We start from the raw sequence: 25,053 nt of genomic DNA, 5'->3' as shown, positions 1-25,053 counted from the left end.
GCATGCTGTAATGACAACGGACCCTTGTTTATAAGAGGATTTTTTGTGTTAAATGCAACCGTGGCAGTCTTTTATTAAACGTAATTAATTACTGTTCGAAAACAATATGGAGCAGGTCTCTGGGGGATAACTCCTTAAGTATTTCGTGTATGTACAGCAGCCATAATAACCATCGTCAGACTAATTACTAATCTGGTCCCTAGCTGTCACAACTCATCCCACTGCTCCTTTAAGAAGGAGTTGAGGCCTGCTGTTGAATTTCAGTAGTGGTATTTGCTCTGTTACTGGCTGTGCTCATTCCACTGTTGAGAAGACCGCTTTGTTCTCTGGGTTAATTTGAACTTGAACAGAAATTATTGGTGGTTTCTAACATATGTTATAATTTCTGTTCTCAATGTTTTTAAGAAGCGCATGAACGGTGATTAGTTCTGTAATAGTGACTAACTCTTATGTAAACAAAGAACAAGCCTAAACTGCCTGTCTGGCACTCCTGGATTGTGAGATTGTGTATGTGTATCGTGAATGTAGGACAATCCTCAAGAGAAACAGATGGTGTGAAGCATCATTAACACGTTGATTATGTCTTCTCTTTCTCTCTCTGGTGGCTACAGGAAGAGGACTTTGTGTGTGAGCCATACAGTGCAGATGTGGCGGGTGGAGGTAACATCTGAACGCTGTGGTTTTTAATCACACCACCACTTTCCAACTGAGAAAATGCAGGCTGTAAATGTACAGCAGCTCTGTAGACAAAGGTGCCACTTAAGGTAGATAAATGCTAACCATTAAAGGAAAGCACCTTCCATTTGGAGCTTTTTATGCATGGATATTTTCAAATACAGGTAAAGAAACAATTTCTTTTCAACAAAGAAAGAAAAAACAAAACAAAAACTTTTTCAAGTCCAAAATGGCATCACTGACCTTCCTGAACACAGGTGTCATGGTCACGTGACATTTTTTAGAGAGAACATATGAAACCTACAGAAACTCCTCCAGAGAGGTAGATGGCCTAAAGATCTGCACTTCAAAAGGTACTTGATGAAGATCAATTGCGATGATGCGTTTGATGGGACATTGAGTCCAGGACCAAGGCACAAGTGTCGAAGATTATCTCATGGATGCCTCCCTCTACTGCTGCAGTCTGGCAGAATGAAATGGAGTTAAAATAGATGTTAGTAGAGAGGTGATTGCTTTGGAACTAGACATCAGTAGGCTATGCATTAAACTTCTCGAAATCAAGTTGCCCTGTATGCATTCACTGGTGAAACCTGCTTAGAATTTATGTGCACTCTGGTCTTTGTGCATTTTTTTGTTAATTAGAATGCTAGAATGTATGTTAATTAGAATGCTAGAATGGCTAATTCTGAATGAACGATGTGACCACCATGATCATGTTTGCTTTAATGAGTCTCGTTTGCATATGGTAATCCCTGCTGTTTTTAAATAATATATAGTGACATTAGCATTTTTGGGTGAAGTTTTCCTTTATGGACTGCCAGCACATGCTACATCAGGGCTCAGGGACATTTTGGTCTACTGCTCCTGTGTAGCTGAGTACATTGACTCTGCAGTGGTGATGCCATAGTATTGCTGACCTGGTACTCTCAATACATTTGTTCTGAATGTCACTGGGTTCAGATCTGAGAAAGAACAAATCTCATTTCGTATCTGTGGCCAGGAGTTTAGGGGAGCTCTCACCGGAAACTTTTCCCAAGGGACATGGCTTGGGAAGTCACAATCTACAAAGTCACATTTTTTGAAAGAAATAGCCATTCATTCTGTTAGTGGCTGATTGTGTTTGTAAAACTATCCAATAGGGAAACATGCTGAAAGCAGCTGTCCAGAGGAGAAGCAGTGATGCAGAAAAGCCAATAATGTCTGTCTTGGTCTTTTTAGCTTGTGTACTAAGGCAGTGCTGCGTGTGGTTTTAGCTTGTGCTCTTCAGAATGTCAGACCTCGGGGTGCAGATGTGCAGAAGTGTGGCGGTTGATAAAAAAAGCCACGAGACCTACGCCATTGGCGGCTGTTTTGAAATCAACGAGTCCTCACACGGAGAGAACCAGCCAGAGACGGCGCACGAGAGAGAGCGCGATACAGCAGTATCCTAGCAACCACTTTGATTACAAATGCAGCCCCCCTCAGCTGCTGTTCTTGTGGGCTGACGAGCAGGATGTGATGATCCGCAGGCCCCGATGCTCCACACATTTGCTGCGTCCTTCAGCACCCGGCTCCAGCTTAGTTGAGTCTGAGTGGAGCAAATCGGCTCTTTAAAAATACAAACAAACAAACAAAAAAAAACCCCACCCGCTCTCTCTGCATCAGCTGCTAGGTCTAAACCACTGAGACCTAGAGATTTAACCCAGATAGTCATCTACAGTTTACTTACGTGGAAGACGTTCTTAAATTAGTCAGTCTTCTTTTTTACGCTTCTAGCGTCTCTTGCTGGATGGCATTAATGATGCGGGTTCATGTGAGGTTCCTCTCTATCATTGATACACACAAAAGCTACTTGAGAGTGTATAGCCACCCCCCCCACCCCTTATGGTGAGTCTTTGGCCAGCTATATGCGAGTGAGTGAGTGAACAAGGTAGTGAATGTGGGCTACAAATCAGATCTGAAAGGTACTTCACATCTAATAAAAATGTTTCCATGATTCAAGTGACATTTATGTGGAGGACATTAGCTCAACGTACTGTGTGAAAAGTTCTACATGAATGACATTTTGATTGATTGCTTGATTGAAATGTGTTACATATGATTCATGCAAATAATAAATCACTCGGTTATGGACATTTTGGTCCTTAAGTGCTGACATGAGAAATTAATTCACTGAATCTTTTGCCTGTTATTCTATGGTACCCTTCTGCATTTTGTTCAAAATCGGAGTCAGTAGCATTAGAGATCATGAATGGCAGTTCACCTAAAAATGGGAGTCTCAAACCATTGAAGGCACTAATGAGGGCACAAGAATTACATTTACATTTACATTTTACAGCATTCGGCAGATGCCTTTATCCAGAGCGACTTACAAAAGTGCTTTGTCATTTATTCATAGAATGGATCCTAGCTAGTACAGTACCAGAATACTGTTGAAATACAGGGATCAATGCTGATGTCTAGAAGTGCAAAACACATATAAGCTCTATCTCAGACAACGATAAGTGCAATAACAAACAATAAGTGCTAGCATTTCAGTTACTCAACATGAGTGCAGGATCAATGCTTATTTAAATATTCCACAAATATATGGGCCTTCAGTCTGCGTTTGAAGACTGCAAGGAACTCTGATGTCTGGACAGCCTGAGGAAGTTTGTTCCACCAGAGAATAGTCTTGATATAAGAATAACAGTCTTGCTATAGAATAAGTTCAACATAGAGGAATGACAAATATGCATACCCAGTGTAATATCACTATAAGTCTTTTAAGCCCCCCCCCCCCCCCCCCCTCTCTTTTTATGTCTTTTTGATGTAAACCGACTGCTGATGAGGCTGTAAAGTGAAATCTTATTGACATAATTAGTCTCTGGTCCTGGCAGGCCGTTCAGTGAAAGCTAGCCAGGAACAACAGCATGCTTGTGACACCTTTGCTATCAAGCTGCTGCATGTCCAGCACTGGAAAACGGTTGCAATATTGTAATACATTGCTTTGGCTGAGCTGGCATCTCTTTCCTTCAGACACCCACACACACACACACACACACACACACACACACACACACACACACACACACACCATGGCAAATCAGCCAGGAAAGAGGAGGAGGGAAAGACAGGTTGGATGGTGGCAGTGATCAATAAGATCGTTTTCTCTTGAGTCCTCTGTAACTGAGTTGGCTCTCCCGCACTAACCTCATGTCCACTTTTAGTGGAGCTGTACCCACATGAGGAGTGTGTGGGGGGGATGTAAGTGGGTGGACAGTTATATACATATGTGTCTATTAGCTTGCTGAGTTAGCATTTTTACGTTAACAGACTCTCATGCTTTCATACACACGTGTAGCCTATCTAGTCCCCCCCAACACACACTCTCACACACACACACTCACACTCACACACACACACACACACACACACACACACACACACACACACACACTCCAGTCCACCCAGGTGGTCCTCAGCTGGCAGCATTCAGAAGTGGGAAATCTCAAGCTGCACTATTGGCCCCAACTCATAACTCCCTCTGCTAGTGAACCTGTAGTGTGCTTGGCTGTGATGAACTAGCCACCCCAGTGCATGTGCTTACTTCAGGAATCCCACGGCTAAAGGTGCCAAATGGCTCCATTTCAAGTTACCAATCCAGACTAAAGCTTTATTAACTACAATGCATAGATGGAAAAAAATTGTAAAAACATATCCCAGTTTAATAAAGGCATTTTAGCTTTTTACTCCATGTAGTACGCCTGAGATTGTTTGTATGGAAGAGCTGGATTTCTCTCGCTCAGAGTGCACCAGTGGAAGCAATACTATACATCCAGATAACACATCTTCTGTAGCTTTGACTTGTGCTTTTAATGATATCAAGGGACCATCATCCTCTGCCTGAGTAGCTTTGTTCACTGAACATTGGGATTTTTCTACATTTTAACACAACTGCAGGTCTCTTTTCCTGCACCAAAGAAGGAGGCCAGAACATCTTCGTTTTAGGTACTTCGCTGAGTCATGGGACTTGAGTTCTGAGAAATTGCTTTGGGACTTGAAAATGGTGTTCTGAAAGAGAAGTGAAACAGCAGCCTCACATGATCACCAGAGAGCGTGAGCGTTCTTGACACCTCAAGGACTTGGGAGAGAAAAAAGAACCCTCCCTGCATTTGACTATAATGATATTGACTTTAAAAGGATATGGGAGGCCATTTAAAATAAGTGCCCCTTAGACCTTGTGTTACTTTTCACTGAAGAAGCAAAAAGGAAAAAAAAGCTTGAGCAGATATGATCAAAGAAAGAGTTTCATCAAAGCATAAGGAGCGTGCTCTGGAAAATCTACGTAAAGAGGTTTGGTGAAATGATCAAAAATGCTCAAACAAGAGAGACCAAAATGATTCTAAAGGCGGCAAAGTATTTGTAGATCCATGGAGTCCATAATCAAAGAACACAGAGTGTTTCTTTTCAGTGACCTCGGAGCAGAAAGGAAATTGTTTGACAGTGAGATTAATCTCAAATGACATTTTATTAGACTAGACTCATGGCAACAATCAGAATGAAAAAGCAAAAAGGTGGAAGACATTATGTGGCGGAGTAAAAAGAACCAAGACCTCCGAATTACAACAGTTACAACAGCTACAACAGCTGCAACGGCGAGCCAGAGACAATAAGCACAACCTTTAAGCATAAATCCTCTTTTGCCCAATTCTTATTATAAAACCAGCATTAATCTCCATAAAAGGGTGACATATGAATAAGTTATTTTCTGTAATCTCCGTAAAAAGGTAACATATGAAGAAGTTATTTTCTGGCAATAAAATGAAAATTTATAATCCTCCCAAAGAGAAGGAAAAAGCCTTGAAATGGCATTCAAGTAATAATGATACTGTAATAAAAAGAGCAGACAAAAGAAGAGCAACTGGTGTTTGGGGAAAAGATCAAGACGCCCTGTGAGGACTGGAGAATTATGAGTGCTATTTACCATTCATATCAAATCCATCTGAAGAATTAAGACTAAACTCATAGAAATCTTCTCTAAACCATAAGAAAAGATTATCTTAATTGTAATAGCCCTAGGATTCATATTTTGCACAAGTTACCAATGATGCCTAAAATTCTTAAGACACCCCGCAGAGAGACCAGTTGTTAGTGGGAGCAAATCACAAAATCTGGTCTCAAAATTAGTTGCCTTTTTTTATACATCCTTATATCATTCTGATGTCTTTAAGATCATGGAAACAAATGTAACCAAACAAACCAAACTGGGCTTCCAGCTTCGGAGACAATGGATATGGGAGTTTCTTGTAGCTATCACACGATCTCTTGGAATCTTGATCACCAGATATGATGCCCCCTTCTGGATTAATCCTGCAATTGGATAGAGAATTTAAAAAAAAAAAATCAAAATCTGTATCATACACAAGTGCCTCTGTTTGCTCTCCTATAGAAGCACTCTGAAGTTTTCCAAAACCTACGCATGGACTCCTGCTTCTTTTCTCATGGATATTTGAATGGGTAGTTCAAGCAAGCACAATGTCCCCACTTCCCCAGCCATATCCCAGAACTGCCACAGGACTGTATTTCCACACTGCTGTCCCATGGAAGAACGTGTACTTACTGGAAAACATATCACAGGAAGAAAATGTTCTGAGAGAAACTCAAGGTTCCAGTAGCCTGGAGCCTGTCTCCTGAAAGTGAAGGCAAGCATGAGTGGGGACCTGTGACTGATGGCCCCAGTGTTTCACAGTGAAAGAGAGCAGGTTTGGTACACAGTTTTCTCTACGATTGGCTTTGAGGATTGATCGCGCTTATGCCGTATTTATGTCAGATGCCATCCAATGTCTTTTGTACTCCTTTCTCTTTTCAAGGTGCTGACCAGCTCATCAGCAGTGCTCACTGGCATGTTTCTGGTCCTTTTTTCTCGCCGTCTCTTGATTACTCTGGCTCCGTATCCCAAATCTGGCTAATCGAGGGACAATTAGTGAGATGCCCACTACTGATCTGCCTGCCTCGCTCAGATAACAGATGAGGCCTTGATGCTTAAGTGTTCCATGTGCATACAGATGTGCTCGTCATCGTTGATCTATCGCATAATGTCAGAGTAATCCATTAGGGAAAACAGCACCAAACTAATGAGGCTTTACTGGAATCAATGAGTTTTGGTTTGCAAATTGATATTTTAAATGGCATTGCAATTGCCAAGATACATACATACATACATACATACATACATACATACACACACACACACACACACACACACACACACACACACACACACACACACACACACATATATATATATATATATATATATATATATATATATATATATATATATATAATATAAATGAAGCAGATTCCTTACCTGCTCATCTAACAGGAAATTGTAATTAATCAGATGCTGAGTTTGTCTTCTTTGGGGTTAATCAATGTTTATAACAATTATTGTGTGATTATCATTATTTAAAGCAATCAAGCATTTAGTAGAAATAATTATAATTGAAAATTCCTTGGAAATTAAATTGCTTGCTGTTTTGATACCTGTGTACAGATTGTAGATATAAATCTTGATGAAGTCGAAGTCAAAACAGGCGCAGAGAAGTGGTGGAAAACACCATCAGATATAAATAAAATAAATAAATACATTTGTGCATATTGAGTTGTGCACAGAGAATGTGCAGAGAGATCTGGCATGCAAAGCTCATGATCTGAGAAAGTACCCGTCCCGTGTGTACACACACTCACACGTGTATTTACGCATACACATGCATGCCCACTCACACATGTATGCACACATGTACCGTACATGTGCAAGTGAGTGTACATTTGTATGTGGGTGTACATGCATGAGCATGCGTGTATATGTATGTGTGCAATGCATACACGCGTGACAATTTCGTGCAAACAATCTCATGCATGTACACATACTGATGCATGCATGCACACAAAACAACAACAACAATGTCCTTCAGCATTGCTTTTATGGCTAAAAGCCATTTTTGAACAGGCTGGATGAAACCCTGGAAAACTCTTTTTTTAAAACCTACTCACCCAGTGGTCTACGGCTAATACATCTTTGAATGAGCTCTCTGCTCTCTCTGATCTGTGTGGAGGGTCACGCCAGCATTGAGCAGGGACCTTATGAGGGTCCTGAGGCAGCCGAGAGAGTCAGATAGAGAGCAATAGAATGCGTGTGGGCTTTCGTGCGTGTGTATGTGCAAGTACGTGTGACTCCAGTGTCTGTCTAAGATTGACACTGTGACTAATAGCAATCTGAAGATGACATCTCAGGTCTTACATTTCAGGTCTGACATCTCAGGTGGTGGATAAGACAGGTGGACAGGTGGGGAATAGCAATGATGGTGGGTGGATCATATAGTAGGACAACAGAAAGCTTATGACTACGATAACAAACAAAGGGCCACATGGGGGACCAGCAAACAGAGGTTGCACATTTACAAACTGTTTGTATTAGCCTGCCTTTATGCTTCGTCTCCAAGCACAGGACCAATTTTGGTTGGTGGGAAACCGTAAAAAACAGCAGAGAAAGTGTCATACCATGACCTCAAGCTGCTGTGTCTGATGACCTGTAACAGTTCAACACACACAGCCATGCCACTGTAAATGCAGTGTTGGGAATGGTCCACTAGCCCAAAGGTATCCAGTGAGTGGTGGCACTGTAGCCTGTGGGTTTACAAGGCAGGCAGCGCGGCAGGTGTTGCTAAGTAGTAGAAGGTGAGTGTAAATCCACATACATGTACCATGTATGTAATGTAAAAGCTATAGCCCCCATGTCTGATGCCCACGGCCTTCCTGGCTTCATGATAGGAGGCATGTGTTACAGATTGTTAATTCAATCAACCAGTCGATTAATTTATATAGCACTTTTCTAAGCTTTATAAATATTAATTTATATAGCATTTTTCTAACTACAAAGTGGTGTACATTCAAAAGTAAACCTGAATTTATTGTATACATTATTTTAATTATTTGCTGCTATAACTTTAGTGTTGTAACTCAATCATTACACAGTATTTTTACTGAATTAATTTACTATTTTTATTCAAAATGCTACATGTTTTACAAGTTATTCTAAATAACTTGCTTTTATGTGGAAAAGAAATGTTAGAGACACAAAGGTTAAAGGACAGAAAAAGGTGAACATCACAGATTTAAAGCAGCTGTCATTTATCGTGCTGCCTTCACTGACTGGATCTCTGACAAGTGGACTAAAGTTTTACCTACACCGAGTTTACCCATAATTCCTAAGGCAAATTACAGCACTATCAAAACTCCACTTTGTCATATTCAAAGCAAACAATCAGGTTTCAGTACAATAATCTTTCAGTACAATCAAATTCCTCCTAATATTTAGAGTTTTGACTGAAATTCAAATGACAAATAAATTAAGAAATCCAGCACTGTATTTGCAAAGATTACAAAACTCACGTTTGATTCACTTTCCAATCCAGTCTACAACTGAGCCAGAGCAAAATCTACAAGTGAATTATAGGTGTCGGCTAAGGCGGCAGGTTTAACGGCTGATACAGTCATATGTGAGAACTGTATGCATTAGCACAGAGAGGATTAGCTGGAGGTAGAGGATAAATCTAACATCATTTTGGTCATCCATAAATCCAATTTAAATGGTTTCCTCTTCTTATATAAAAGTAAAAATCAAGAACACTTATAGATCAAGCAAGCAAATTTTCAGACATAATACCTTGGATTATGCTTCTGCTGGTGAAGGTTTAATTGTCTGTCTTTTTATAGTTATTTACTTATGATTGTGTAATAGGTAACTATAAAAGGTTTTGATGAATGTGACTGAAAGTGTGGGGTGAAGAGTGTGCTATGTGTCTCAAACAGGTCTCTAATAAACACGAGAAGGTCTCTGCAAATGATGACGTTCCTTTTTGTAGTGGTTAAACCAGGAATGAAGGGTTCTAGGTCCTGTTTACATCAGATAGAAAATTGCTTAATTAATAACACACAGCTGTGTGCGTGTGGGCACAGAGATGTTGTGGTGTTAAGAAGTTGTGTACTGCATGCACACCGACTGACATGATGATTGCATATGTACGAGCTTCCTGTGGTGCTTCAAGCCATTTCCAATACTGCAGATGCATTAATCACATGCATATTCCGAGGTCAGTGATCTTGCCGCAGCTCAAATTAGAATGTGCTGTGCTCCTGCCGTCTCTTGTCATGCATTGCTAAGCGTCTTTCACTCTGCAGAATGCAGATCACACAGTGAGAAATGATTGCTAACTGGTATGTCTATCATTAAATGCCCATCATCATTACGTATGTTCCTTGAGACTTGCAGGATTGTGTTTTACTGCAAATAGTCAAAGGGAAGGACTGGATTTGTGAGAAAGCCTGACTGGAGCACTGATTTGCAATAAACAGCGAGAAGTGACACTGTAAAAAGTGCCGATCACCCGCACCCGTGCATTAGCACCAAGTGACTGCTAACGCTCTGATTTACCACTGACGCTCGACTTTTATGAATACCAAGTCACTTAGGCCTGAAGAACACTGCGTTACTCCATTGTGTTCTTACCACGACGTCACCCAGTACACGGACCAAGGGGGGTCACACAGGCCTCTGTTGAGTCAAATCACTGGAAATAAATGACTGACCCCTTAATCTAACCTTCAATCCATTACCGAAGCCCATTCAAGTCTTAACGGCAATAAAGAAAAAAAGAAAAAAGAATGAGCTCATAACAACATCACAAAACTCCCATGAACACCCACAAATTGAAGCTCTGGAACACAGGTAAGACTAAATTCTGACACCCCCCACCCCCTGTCATATCCAGGCTTAATTGAGCGATTAAGGTCTTCTTTTGAACTGGTGCCTTCAAGGTGATTAGTGTGACCTTCAGCACACGTTACCTGAGGAGGAGAAACAGAATAAGAGAGAGCACTTTTTAACAGCCTTTTTAGCGAAAGCATCTGCTTGTGTGAATAACTCTACCCTAAATAGAGGGAGGATAAGAACCACGTAAAATGCCTGTAGAGAGAATATGTGGCAAATCAACCACTGATTGACAGCTGTCAGGGTGTGTGACATCACCACAATCAAACGTCCAATCTCAACCCCATGTTCAATTAGAAACAAGTATTACCCTTTAGATACCCTTTATGACTTTTACTTCTAATAAATGATGACCTTTAACATTAAAAAAAATTGTGTTTTTCAGAACAAAACCAAAATAGTTTTACTCTTAATTAAAACCATAATATAGTTATAAAACTATTGGAACATTATTATTAAGCATTCAAATCAATTATAAATTGTGGTGGGGCTGATGGGATGATGATTACATTACATAGTTGTTAATCAGTGGTTGATTTAATGCCCTATATTCTCGCTGCTAAATTTTGATCAAAAAACTAGCTCCATGTCTATGATTTTTTTAACCTGTGTTCATAATGAGGAAAACCTTTCCCATTCTCTTGGTACCAGAGCAATGAGGAGGACATTTTCAGGAGTGATATGCTTGGTGAAAGTGAACGACTATATCAGATTATCTGGGATAATCCAGAGAACACACTAATACTGTTATTCTGTGGCACATTGTTTATGTGTGGGTGTTCTGCAGAATCCAGAACTAGACAGTGATCCAACTATCCCATTACCCATACCAGCTAATAAATGTGTGCATTCTTCACACACACACACACACACACATACACACACACATTCAACACACACACACTCACACACACATTCAACACACACTCACACACACACACACACACACACACACACAAATACAAATACACTTAGGAGTGCCCTATTCCCCCAGCTGGATAGATCACAGAGGATAAATACATGTGTATGGCTGGAGACTGATGATGAATTGATGATTATGCTGTTGTCCTCTTTCATATTTCATAACATTTTTCAGCAAGCCGTCTCCGGTTTCCTCGGCGGGCTCTGTTATAACCATATTAATCAAGGCACCTCTCCCTCTCTCCTCTCACACCGCCTTTGAAATGCCATTAGTGCACTGGTGTCCTCTCCTGAAGACCCCTGGCCTTCTCTGATAGACTAATCAGTATAAGTCACACAGAGCAGTAGGAAGGTGCATCACATACATGACAGGGTGGACAGCTGCACATGATGACCGATGACAAAGGACATGCGTGTGTGCGTGTGTGCGCGTGTGTGCGTGTGTGTGTGTGTGTGTGAGTGTGTGTGTGTGTGTGTGTGTGTGTGTGTGTGAGCAAGGATCCATCTTGAAAAGCTACGATATTGCTCTGTAATCCAATTGCAAGGACATATGCTATACAGTAGCCATATCATATTGAATTGTCGTCTTGCTGTTAAAGAATAATGGTGAAAAAGTAGAGTTAAAATAACACCTTTCTGCTACAAGGTATGGTTGCATTACTTACACAGACACTAATGCCTTTTCTTAGCCTGCAGCATGAGAAACATTCCTGTATTTAGCCTACTGTATGCAGGTCCACCTGAGAATATTCAGGCAAAAATGTACTCAGTGCCAAATTCCTTACAGACCGCACCTCTTTGTTTTGCCTCTATGCTTTTGTATTGTAAATAAAACAATGACTTCAGGGATAAATTGCAGATTGCTAGTTTTCATTTTAGGCCATTTTTATTCAGTGAACCATGTAGGAATCCGTCCTTTTTAACTCTGAATAATTGACTAATTGGATGCATACGTAGCTCTTAGCCATCAATGCACCATTAGTTCACACCCACAAAGTGTAGAGGTGGTGAGGAAGTATGAAGTTGATTCTGCATGTGAACTCTGCATCTGGGGTGTAATGGTATTGTGGCTCAGCATGATGCTTAAAGGAGTGTTTGTCATACCATTTAATAATTTTTTTTTTTTGTGCTACAATCTTTATTAGGAATGCATCTAAGAGGAAGGCACAGGAGTGTCCAAAACCACCAGCATTGACTCAGAAGCCTCAAAGGTATGTTAAACAAGACAAACTGGAAGAAGACTAACCTTTACCAAAAAGAGGGAGAGTGTTTAGAAAGAAGAAGGAACTGCTTAAACCCTAAACTGCTTAATCTATTGCCAGAGATCTGCCATACATCTGCGGTACATATGGTGGCATGTGTAGCTTTTGGGGGCATGGCCTACATAAACAGTAATGCCCAGGTTTGCTTGCATTCATTGATATGACATCAGCAGCAGTGTGACTTCAGACTTCTGAAGCGTACAGAAACATTTTACACTTCTAACAAAATGGCCCAAAATGGCCTCAGCAGATGCTTCACCTTGCGGCAGGTCAGTGACTCGAAACATAGCCAAATGCCTACTTAAGCAGCGCTGGAGATTTTTCAGGATGAAAAAGTGGAGCGGAGTTGGCTGCAGTACAGGCTTGGCACAGCGTTCCCAGTGGAGATCCCAAACATCTGGTGATGTCGGTGAGTCGCAGACTTCAGGCAGTCACCAACTGCAAAGGGCTGGCAACTGAGTCATAAACATGACTGCTAATTACTGTCTAATTACCAATTACTTATCGACTATGTATAAAAATATATTTGAATCTGAAATCAATGTAAATATAAAATTCAGTCTGACATTCTACCATTTGATTTCATTGTCATTGTTTAATTTCTTGTATGCTCTGCAGTAAACAGGTATTTGTACTGCAGCAGATATAGGCGCTAAAACCTCACCAGAGCACACACCATTGCTAGAATGAGCTCAAAACTTACACTTCTCCCGATAGCTTGACTAAACAATGTATCGTTGTTTAGTTAAGCTATCACTCACTGATAAATACAGGCTCATAAGACTGCTTCAGTGCTCAGGGGACGTATGGCACATGACTGATTAACACTGCTGATAGACCACCACTCGATAATTCGGCACCCAGCGCATATCTCACATGTTTATGCCATACTAGGCTGCCGTCAAATTCTTGCAGTCCCTTGCATGACTTTCCAAGTAATTAATTCAATGTAGTGATTAAAACACTTTGTAACAGTCATTGTGACTGCACCATAATTAATTTGTGTGTGTGTGTGTGTGTGTGTGTATGTGTTGGAGGTGTTTTTCCTTCTCCATTTTTCTGTTCTCGCTGTTTCCCCCTCACCCCTGACGAAATTATCTACTTAAGGCAAGACAATTAATCTTGCTGACAAATGACAGCATAAGTGTGGTTTGATCTGCTAATTTCTAATTACTGGACTATAACTACACAAAAATAACTTTGACAGACTCGAGCGCTGCTTAGTGCAGTTACTGTAAAATAAATCTAAACCGCTCCCTTTGATAGAAAATGTCTTAGGCTGGGGGGTGGGGATGTTTGTACAAGATGAGCACTGATTTTGATCGAATGACTGACAAATATCGATCTGTAACAATCTCTGCAAGGTGGAGATAAGTGTTTAGTGGCTTCACTTGTCCAGACTGCCATGCCATCATCCACATGGATGGTTATTTCTCTACCCTGATGCTCTCCTAATAGGCTTTTTTCTTCTCTTGTCTGATCTCTAAAGGCCCTTGTAAGACACTCATTTCTCCTTTCTCTCAACAAATGGTTGTGATTTGGGTGAAAATGCCCTGTGCGTGTCCAGCCTTGGGACCCGCCCTTATCGCACAGTTAGGTCTAGTGATCTCTGCTTCTGCTCACACACAAACACATTCTAAATGCAGACTTACACTGTGGTTGTAGAAACCTGGGCTATAGGCTTTTTCCAGGAAGGATGCAGACTCTCCAGCTCACTGAAGCCAGAGCGAATCAGGACCTGTTATTCTCACATGGGCATCAAATACACACGGTTGTGGGATTGTGCATCCTGGGTGTTTGCCTGCACCCAGATCAGCCATTAGAATTACCTGTAGTTCCAGTGCTCACATCAGCGGGTTGGTTCTTAGATGGACCTTGAAAAATGAAATGAAATATCAAGGCAATCGTGGTGCGTTCATAAAACCCATAATACCAAACTCATCTGCTCTTGTCAAAGTGGACTTTATGACTATGTAGTGAATGATTTATAAGTCTGTGTACTTTGTATTTAAGAAGTTAAGAGGGACGCACTGGAGAGAGTTCCTGATGCTTTAAACTTTGATTGCATGAATTGAGCTAATTCACAAAATGAACACTACCCTGCTCAAGCAGCTTTCTTTTCACGCTCACGCTTTTGTCAACGAATGCTACTCCCAACTAGAAGCTCTGACGGTAAAACCTTCACCGCATCGTTTTCAGGGAGTGAAAGATGAAATGAAGCCTGTAAAAAAAGGTTCTGTCACACACCGGGCTTTATGTTCACTGAGCTCCTCTGATGTCAGAAAGCTTTCTTCCAGAAATGGACCCTCCTGTGCTTCTAGCCATAGACTGCACACAGCAGCCAAATGTCACCTCCGAACGTCCCACCCACCGCTTTACCACAGCGAGAAGCTGGGTCCTTTATTTAGGACTGGCACTCAAAACACTGAAAGCGTGCCTTTCCGGCAGAAAGTCTCCGCGGCTTCTCTTGGGGGGAGTTCTCCAAAAACACCCCCACCCTCAGGCACCTTTTAGCACTTCCAACCCATCCTGAAAATACAAGGGAATAAATAAATATTCCGTAGTCTTTAGATGTAACCTAAATTTGCTATCAAGTCAGAGTGTGCTGTAAAAATTGTATCGCCAACTTTATGTATGTACGTGCTTCCCATAAGGCTGTGCAATGACTGCCAGTTTGTAGTTCTTTTGCCATTATAATTAGTATTGCATGGCGTTATAGTACAAAGTTGACGATTTAAACCATAAAAGGTCTATGCCAAGTGAATATGTCTTCACACATTAAAACTTTAAAACCACCACTGCATGAAGTTGACAGCAGAGGGGAAAACCAGTAATAGTGTAACAGATTGGAACCATGACTAATATACTGTATGATTGTCATGACACCAGTCCATGAGGTAGCATCTAAAACCAGGAGGGTCAGTACAACAGAAGGCCAAGACTACAAACATCAGGAGCAAACAAGCAAACGGAGATGAATCTGGACCCACACAAGGGTATTATAGCACTTCACAGCAGAGGGAAATGCAGACATATATACACAGTGCTAATAAGTACCTAATGAGATACAGGTGATTAATGGGGAGGTGCCAGGCTGGAGGTCCAGCCGGGAAACCCAGAGTGGTGGGAGGCAGATACCAGGAGGCAGCCCTCTGCTTTTAGAGCCTCTGTGGAAACTGCAAATATATGGGATATAGAGTATTTACTGATTTTTGGAAATCAACACAGGAGTATAGCAGGAGTATTGTTTTATAGTGTTTGCTAGTTTTAATTCAAATAGACATTCTCTTTTGGTCTATTAAATTGTCCATCATGAAACTAAAAGTTATTTTATTGGAGCTAAAGCCTTGGAGTGTTTTTCAGATTTGGTAATGTTTTCATCAATAATGCACTGAAACTAATACCCGCCGACATTTCTAATGCTTCCCTTTTCTTATACACTGAAACCTGGCCATATCTACAGTGCAATAGCCCACTCAACTGTGAATACTGCTGACCTTAGCATACGCCCCCCCCCCCCCCCCATAAGCGAGAGTGCTTTATTCCAGGCTACATTACTCTTCTCCGTAAAAAAGTAAAGCGCTTGCCTTGGTTTCACTAGTATTGATTTTATGCTTGGCTATATGCATCAGCTTTCTCCTATTCTGGGCCTTTAACCAGCCAACAACACTCAACAACTTCATCAAGCAACCTGTGACACACACCCACACACTCATGGAAACACCCAACCATCCCTTGAGTGCCGAAGAACGGGGCCTGCCGATCTAAGAGAGAAGCACAACAGATAATTCAGCCCATTTGGACAGCCCTCGTGCTAAGGATAACTGAAATTTAATAAACACTTTATCAGAGCAAGAGTACACTGCTCATGAATCTATTTCAGAGTCTTCATTCACATGCGTTAGGTTAATACAGTAGGTTACCTTCAGACCGGTTTCCACAGAGCTACAAATTTGGATTTGTTATGTCAAAGCTCCAATTTGAAAAAATGTTGAATTAGCACTTACAGCAGAGGTATTGAAATCTCAGCCCTCATGCTCGAGGTTCTATATCTACCACTCCTAGTCTACACAAATCAGGTCTAAGGACCAAGAGATCTAACTAAATCTTCCTTTAATTAGTGATTACAAAAACTAGTACCAGACTTCAGGTCCAGATTTGAACAGCGCTGACTACGGTCCTTCCAAGCCTAGCTGCACATGACTGAACACTAAGGGCTTATTCAACATAGCAGGGGGTTAATTCAACAGTTGGTTCTGCACAATGTCAGGGTGCTATTATAATGCATCGCTGGACATCAGCGTTTCCTGACCAGAGGTCTCCCGCAGAGCTGGAAATCAACAGCACAGAAGCAGTGCAGGTAAACAAATCTCTGTTAGGAATGTTAGGAACAGTTAACTAAAGGCCTCATTCTCTCTGTGCATGAGAATGCAAACCACGAAGATCTCTATTGAAGCCCTTAATCAGTTTTGCCTTTCCAGAGGAGACCAGCCTTTCCAGAGAAGGCCAGCATTTCAAGAGAGGACCAGACTTTCCAGAGATGACCATCCTTTCCAGAGAAGACCGGCTTTTCCAGAGAAGACCATCCTTTCCAGATAAGGCCAGCATTTCAAGAGGGGACCAGACTTTCCAGAGATGACCATCCTTTCCAGAGAGGACTGGCTTTTCCAGAGAAGACCATTCTTTCCAGAGAAGACCATGCTTTCGAGAGAAGACCAGCTTTTGCACATAGAACCTATCATGCTTTTATCAGAATGTTATTCATGCCAGTCAGCAAATCTTTCTTCCCTGCTCTTCTCTCTCTCTCTCTCTCTCTCTCTCTCTCTCTCTCTCTCTCTCACTCTCTCTCTCTCTCTCATCTACAGGTATGCCACAGGAGTGTAGAACAGAATGATCAGAACAGGAAAATCAATGGACCAGAAAGTGGATGGGTGGAGGAAGAGCGGAATTTAGCTGAGGCATGCACAGCAAGCCAGTGGAGATGTCTGGGAGTCGCTTTTAAAGCAGGAACAACTTCAGTAAATGAATACAAACTGCACTCTTCAGTGCACTCTATGGCTCTGTGTGAGAGAGAATTATGCACTCCAACTTTTTTCCTAGTGTCCACACATTTAAAAGGCAAATATCTAATCAAGGAAAGAATGGATCTCCTTCCCTCCTTTTATGTATTCTCTGGCTCTCTCTGTAGCCCACAAGTTGATTTGCAGATTACATTACTATGGTAATGACTTAGTCATCATTTTTAATTAGACTCTACAGAAAGTTCTTATTTTTCACTGCTCACAGGTGGCACTAAGCACCAAAATCAAGAAACACAAACCTATGGGCTTAACAAACCTACAGACTGTGTCCAAAATATCTCTGCCACATCCTCTCTTTGAGTGTTTCCATTCTCTCTGACCTGATATGCAGAAGTGCGCTGGTGTCTTAAAGGTCTTTAAGAACCAGAAGCTAATGCTTTGTTTTCCAGTCACTGGTATTTAACCAAAGAACTTGTGCAAATTGCCCATTTCATCAGTAGTAGTGGTCTATGAGGAAAACTTCTGGTGAGGCTAATGAATGAATGAATCCTAACTGAGACTATTTTTGTTACTTAACTCAATAGGCAGTAATGCTGTATTTCCCAAATGACAATGGCCCCATCCAACTATTTTAAATGCACAGCCCATAGCACAGACTACTGCACAGTAAACACTGTTAAGGCATTTTCCAGCAAAACTACAGCTTCACAGCCATGTTAGTCGGCCTTAATCGTGAACCTATAAAAACTAAAGACACACGTTTTAAGGGATTCTGCAATCTAACTGGTTCACAAGACAGCTAGCACACGCACGCACACACACACACACACACACACACACACACACACACACACACACACACACAGGAACACTCATCCAGTGCTGCGCGGTGTTTCTGGATTCCCGTGCGTCAAGGACGGCCCAAGTGAAACAGCTACGTGACTACGCCTCGGTGCGTGACTACCGCCAGCGCTGTCGCCTTTTCTTTCCCCCGTTTTGTCAGTTTGCTGCTGCGCTTCTGTGTTTGTGTTTGTGTTTATTATGGAGAACAAAGACACGCCATTCCCGCACGGGCGTCACGCTCCCTGCCAGCCAATGTCGCAGGACGCTGTCGTCTTTCAGCCTCCTCAGCAGTTTAGTTTGTGTTGCCGTGGCTATTTGTTTACATGCTTGGAACAAATTGTAAAATGCAAACATTATTTTCTGAAATTACACATACAAATATAACCCGTGGTTTGACTGCATTGTTTGTTTATTTAGAGTATACATGCTCATCAGATGATGGATAGCCAATAGGTCCTGAGTACTGGGAATTGTAAGTTATCCTCTCTTTTTTATTTAGCACATGATAAGTCATAATTACAAAGTTCTCCTTTCATCTGAGTGCTGAGCAGCTTGGCTCCATATAAAGACAGATCGAAGACGATCATAAAAGTGCAGAGAATTCTTTTTATCACAACCAGAATATGAAAACAAAATTGTTAGCAGACTTCCTTTCATCGCTATTCACATCCAACCATCAAAGCCTGCGCTTCTGAATGACCATACACTGGCTGGACTTAAAAGAAACGAGTGCTCCCAACGTGTAGCGTTGTTGCTGTTGGGGTTTTTCTAGGGCACGGAAGACTTCCTGATTCATCTGTTTAGAAATGCAAATGTTTCTTTACAGCCGAAAACTGTAAAATGTAAACTGGACTCAAGGGCCTTTTTTCGGCCAGACTCCTCACTGGCTACACGGAGTCTTGCACGGTGACGCGCGCTCGGTATCTCAAGGAGGCTGTTGTCGTCATGTCAGTTTTATTCCCATCCGTGAACATGCATACACAAGCTGTCACTTTTTTTCCCATGTTGCCAGGGCCAATAATGTCAATAACATGTCTCTGGCCTCCGCCCTCTTTGAGCGCAGACCCAGACGCCGTCTCCACGGTCAATGCATACACGATCAATCAAATCCACCGGACAAATGGCTAAACACATTGATCCATATTATGGCATCTCCAGAAGCCATGTATATTAATTGCGCTTCAGAACAGAAGAGGGATGCGAGTCAATTAATGTTATAGCTCCTCTGATGGCTGGCCTATTTAAACAATGATCGGTGGCCACCATTAGGTTGTCGCAGATGACATTCGCGTTCGAGTTTGATGCACATACACTGAGGAAGAGCGATGATGTTCGCAGGTGCGGGCTTAAAATTGAAACGAACTAATACACAGGGGAGTGCTGGCAAGAGATATGCGCGAACTGGTCTACGTCGCAACACACTAAATCATTTCTTATTAGCATGTCTTTCAGTAAACGTCAGAGAAGTAATCCAACAAATCAAATCCTAAATATAAATGGTATTAAAAACAGGGCTTTACAAAACCTGTGTGCAGCAGTGAGCTGATGACAGTAAACTCAAAGTTTTACATCAAATTTGATGTTTTCTTTTTCTTTGCTGCTGATGAATGATCACTGTCTGTTGTCTAAACAAAGAGAAATAAATGGAGAAGAAAAATGAACAAAGACATTCATCAAATTCAGCTGGAAAAAAAGCATGAATAAAGATATCAGAGGCCATTGCCATTTTTTCCTGTTTCACATTACATGAGGCTACAGTGAGATGTAAGTCTACTGAAATGAAACCGTTCCTCGACTAATCTCCTGAATTTTGATGTACAACATGACATGACCTCACCTCGTCCAGTGATCTGACCTGCCTGACCTCACCTCGTCCAGTGATCTGACCTGCCTGACCTCACCCCGTCCAGTATTCTGACCTACCTGACCTCACCCCGTCCAGTGCCCTGACTACATGCTGTCCAGTGCCTGACCTGCCTGACCTCACCCCGTCCAGTATTCTGACCTACCTGACCTCACCCCGTCCAGTGCCCTGACTACATGCTGTCCAGTGCCTGACCTGCCTGACCTCACCCCGTTCAGTGCCCTGACTACATGCTGTCCAGTGCCTGACCTACCTGACCTCACCCCGTCCAGTGCCCTGACTACATGCTGTCCAGTGCCTGACCTGCCTGACCTCACCCCGTCCAGTGCCCTGACTACATGCTGTCCAGTGCCTGACCTGCCTGACCTCACCCCGTCCAGTGCCCTGACTACATGCTGTCCAGTGCCTGACCTGCCTGACCTCACCTCGTCCAGTGCCCTGACTACATGCTGTCCAATGCCCGACCTGCCTGACCTCACCCCGTCCAGTGCCGATCTCACTCTTTTCAGTGTCCTGACCTCACCCTGCCGAGTGGCGTTGGGGATGTGTGGGGTTTCCTGCTCTAGCGTGCCACTGGCCATATGAGCCTGTGGAACAATTTCACAGCAGTGCTATGTGTGTTAACATCCATCTTCTTTTGCATGTAATGCTAAGCTCATATTCAGAGGCACAGAGTGTACACTTTTGTGTGTGTGTGAGTGTGTGTGTGTGAGAGAGAGAGAGAGAGAGAGAGAGAGAGAGACAAAGACAGAGCTTAATTGGGCAGAGACGAAAGCTTCAGAGACCAATTACCCACACGCCCCTGCTGTGTGTTCGAGGCCTGTCAGACCTTTGGATCTGTGCAGGAGGCAGGAGGTGAGGTAGGGGCAGAGGTGTTCCTCCGCGCATTGTCACTGTGCCGGGGAATTCCTTAAAATTCCTTAAAAATTAGCCTGTGTTGAGAGAGTAAAGAATACCAAAGTGTTAAGTGAGTGAGTAAAAAATGCAGTGTTTTAATATTAACAGTAGACAGGCTACAGTGACATACAGTTGTTTTATTATTGTACAGTGACATACAATTTGCAAAGTTTTACTGCCTGTCATGTCAACTAAACATAGAAACATACATGAATATGGAACATAGTATAAAGAATACAGTATATGTACTTTATATATTGTGTACTAATATACAGTGCAATATAGTTGTTATAGTGTGATACACAGCAGTTAATACAGCAGTGTATTACACAGTAATATACTAATGCATCACACTGTAATATATTATTTAATAATATAGCATACAATGCACATATATAAAAGCAAATATAATATGTAGCATAATATAGGCATAGAGTGCAGGATAAGATAACAGTGATTGTCTATAATTCAGTAAAAAGCATCACTAGTTCCTGTGACTGGCAGTTGCGCTAAGAAGGACACATTAATTATATGATTGCTTAAATAATCCATCAGAGCTTTTGCCGCCTGAATAAAATGTGTCTAGTGGGGAAACTAATCAGTTCAGCCATCTCAACAGATGGCAGGAAACACTGACCTTGTGCGAGTCCTCAGCTGGACGTGCATTACAAGTTTGTGGAATTCCTGAATCGCGTGGCAACCGTTGTTGTGACACTGGCATCCTCATGTGGCATCGCATGGCACTGGAGTGCGCGCGCACTGTGGCTTCACTTCACTCGTGGAATGCGAACGGTTTTCTGTATCGGTGCTCCTTCCCTCTTGCTCTCCCTCCCTCCATCCCTCTCTTCTCTCATGCTAGACCAGACCAGAGAGATTTGATATAAAACGCAATTCTCTGAGGGTGGGTGCACACTTGTGTACAAGAGTGTTTTTAAGAGAGAGTGGGAGGTCGCCTTAATAGGTGTAAATTAGGTTTTTTTTTGTTCATGTATTTTATATGTGAGTGTCTGTGTGAATTCCATATTTCTTCCTTCACTTCCCTGGCTAAGCACACAGAAACCCCACCCCCTTCATTTAATCGGGGACGCAGTCTGTAATTAAACATCAGGAGAAGCCACCACATCAAGTACCGTAATCACAATTATTATCATTAGAGTAGATACGAGAACGCTCTTAAATTTGGAGCACGCAGACCTCCATCTGTTTAATTAGTCTAAAGGAGTGAATGTGTGTGTGTGTGTGTGTGTGTGTGTCTGCACATGTTAAATATTGGGTGTGTCTTAGCCCCTACACACCTACAAACAAGCATGTACACACGCACACATACACACATTATGAATGCACTCGTTACGCCCCCAACCCTGTCATTTTAGTGAAAGATGGCTGTCATATGGTCCACCAACTTTTAATATAAGCTGGTCACATGTCAGTTGCTTCGGCATTCTCCTCCTGTACTATATTAAAGCCTCCCATCACACGTGTTTTATGATTTCCCTCATCATACAGTGGAGTGGGCTGTGTCTGACACGCCTCAGATTTCCCATGCGCCTGACACCGTCCTCTCCGTGTTAAGACCCTCATTTAGCTCGGTGTGTGGTGTTCTGCGGCAGACTTCTTAAGAAGCCTTTTAAAGTTGCTCCTAGAGATCCACCGTCATCGGGTTCCACGTGTGTGTTGGGTTTCCTGCGCGGAAACCGGTGTGGGCCCATGGGAGATATCGATGTAGATGATATTGCACCTTTTCTTTTCCCCTTTTCCAATTTCAGTTCAATTTAAATAGTAATTGATTTTGAGCTTCCTCACTATTGACGTCGATTGGATTTTGAGCAAACAGTTAGCCGTGTTTCTCCACTACATTGTGGGCAGATTTGAACATTAAAGTTTGCCTTCAGGTTGCTGAACTGCTAGAAGAGGCCTTTATCATAAGCAAAACTCTGCCTGCCAGAAGTATTGATGTTAAAGTTCATACAATCCTCCATAGCTTTCAGGGAGTTCAAATAAAAGTTGGCATAAGTCATCAGGATAAATGTAATCCCCCCTTCCCCTCACTCTCTGGTGACTCAACCCTCCTCTAGTTTCTCTGTCCAAAATCCTGCTTAGTAATTCAGGTCTCTTATTTGAATATTGAATGTTTTTGCAGCTTGGTGTTCGGTGTGTTAATGAAAAACATGCCTTTACTTTCTCAAGCCTTTTTAATTGGGGCTCCGCTTACTTCATATGCACTAGGCTACTTTCGAAGGGTAGTGAGGGAGAGAGAGATAGCGACAGAGAGAGAGAGAGAGAGAGAGAGAGAGAGAGAGAGAGAGAGTGTGAGAGTGAGTGAGTGACATCTCCTTTCAAAGAGGCTGATCTTTATAAGTTCTCTAGTGAAGCCAACAGAGAATAGCAACACCCTGAACTTAGATCAGGCTGACCTAAACAGAAATAGCTGCAGAGAATGATCCACACCAAGTTTATGGCAAGTCTGTGAAAGGCTACCTGCTGCCTCGTCTCGGTTTCTGGAGCAAGTTAGTTATTTCTAAATAATAATCAGTCAGAAAGAGACAGAGAGGGAGGAAGAGAGAGAGAGACAGGGAGTGTGTGTGTGTGTGTGGGGGGGATTGTTTCAGAAAGTCATAGGGGTGCGCCATGTAAAAAGTGTTTTTAAGTCTATTGCTACGTTTACCGCCCAAACAGACACAGTCTTTATGAAGGACTCGAGGTCATACCGGCAGTGCTCTCTTCTCTCTATGCCAGACCATATTGACCTAGCTTGCTGAATATACATGTGCCTCTTTTGCTCATTTGCTCATCATGATTACCAATACCTTTCTCAGTCCTAAAAATAATTCAAGTGCTGATACCAATCAGCTACTCCAATTAACAAGCTGATTTGCATAATGTAAATAGTTCAGATGTTAATTTCCTTCCGTTTGCAAAAGGGGACTGGTGTTACTGAAAAGAGTTTGTTTTAAGATAAGCCATAATGAATACATTATGAATATTTCATGGTAGGTCAGTTCACCTTGTAGATAGCAAAGTACCATGTTTTCCCTAAATCAATTGTTATTCATCAGTGATGTAACAGTTTTTAAATTGACTGGATTGTGACAATATGATTTGCTTTGTGTAGAAGTAGGCCTATGGCAACAGTTAGAGGACATTATTGATGCACAGATGCATTTTCAAACACCAAGAAAATCACAATAACTATCATAACGTCTTGGATTTTCTTATTTGAACACCACCAGTAGGTATCTTCTTGGCCACTTTACTTTGCAAGACTGACTTTAGTCAAGAATGACTAATCTTAGTTTGACAGCAATCAGATACCTCCTTGTAGTAATGCCATTGACTGTTAATACCAATTTAGTCATTTATGCTAAAAAAGTATTAATAATCAGTGTGACATGCTTAATATGGATTGTACACTGATCAAGGTCAGTATTAGAAGCCTGTTTGAAATCTGAGTAAATTAGCCTGCTATGCTAATTCTAATCCAGCCCAGCAGAGCGAATAGAGATTTATCTGTTTGTTATAGGACAAGCCTATAATTAATCCCTACAAAGAGCTATTGCAAGCACATACATTGACTTTGACATTTAAAGTAAGCACACAAAAGCCTAACTGTGCCCTGACATCAAACACACATTCTTCTAATGTCAATTTATCTTAATTAAAGATATTTATACATGCTGTTTCTCATAGAGCTTTGGCTTGAAATGGCACTTTTAGGTTAACATAGGGCACAACAGGAGCCTTCCCCAAATTCCTACCTTAATCGTGCCCTTTACCCCA

The 25,053-nt window shown here is 41.8% G+C and overlaps 1 long non-coding RNA gene across 4 annotated transcripts in view; it reads left to right on the top strand.

Annotated features, from left to right (window-relative positions):
* LOC145651928 (uncharacterized) overlaps nt 1–20,852 on the top strand; it is a 37,888-nt gene extending 17,036 nt beyond the window's left edge. For 2 of the 4 annotated variants that reach the window (XR_014118031.1, XR_014118032.1), the window contains exons 4-6: nt 12,535–13,060; nt 16,922–17,011; nt 17,133–20,835. This is a non-coding gene — a long non-coding RNA (uncharacterized LOC145651928). Of the gene's footprint in view, nt 1–12,534; nt 13,061–16,921; nt 17,012–17,132 lie in introns of all 4 variants that reach the window. The other 2 variants (XR_014118033.1, XR_014118030.1) reach the window with 2 other exon arrangements.
* The last annotated feature ends 4,201 nt before the right edge of the window (nt 20,853–25,053 follow it).

Source organism: Electrophorus electricus, chromosome 18, assembly GCF_041902795.1.
Source record: "Electrophorus electricus isolate QZ-2024a chromosome 18, ASM4190279v1, whole genome shotgun sequence".
Taxonomy (NCBI): domain Eukaryota; kingdom Metazoa; phylum Chordata; class Actinopteri; order Gymnotiformes; family Gymnotidae; genus Electrophorus; species Electrophorus electricus.
The sequence above is the reverse complement of the archived record's forward strand: the minus strand, read 5'-3'. Positions and strand labels throughout refer to the sequence as shown.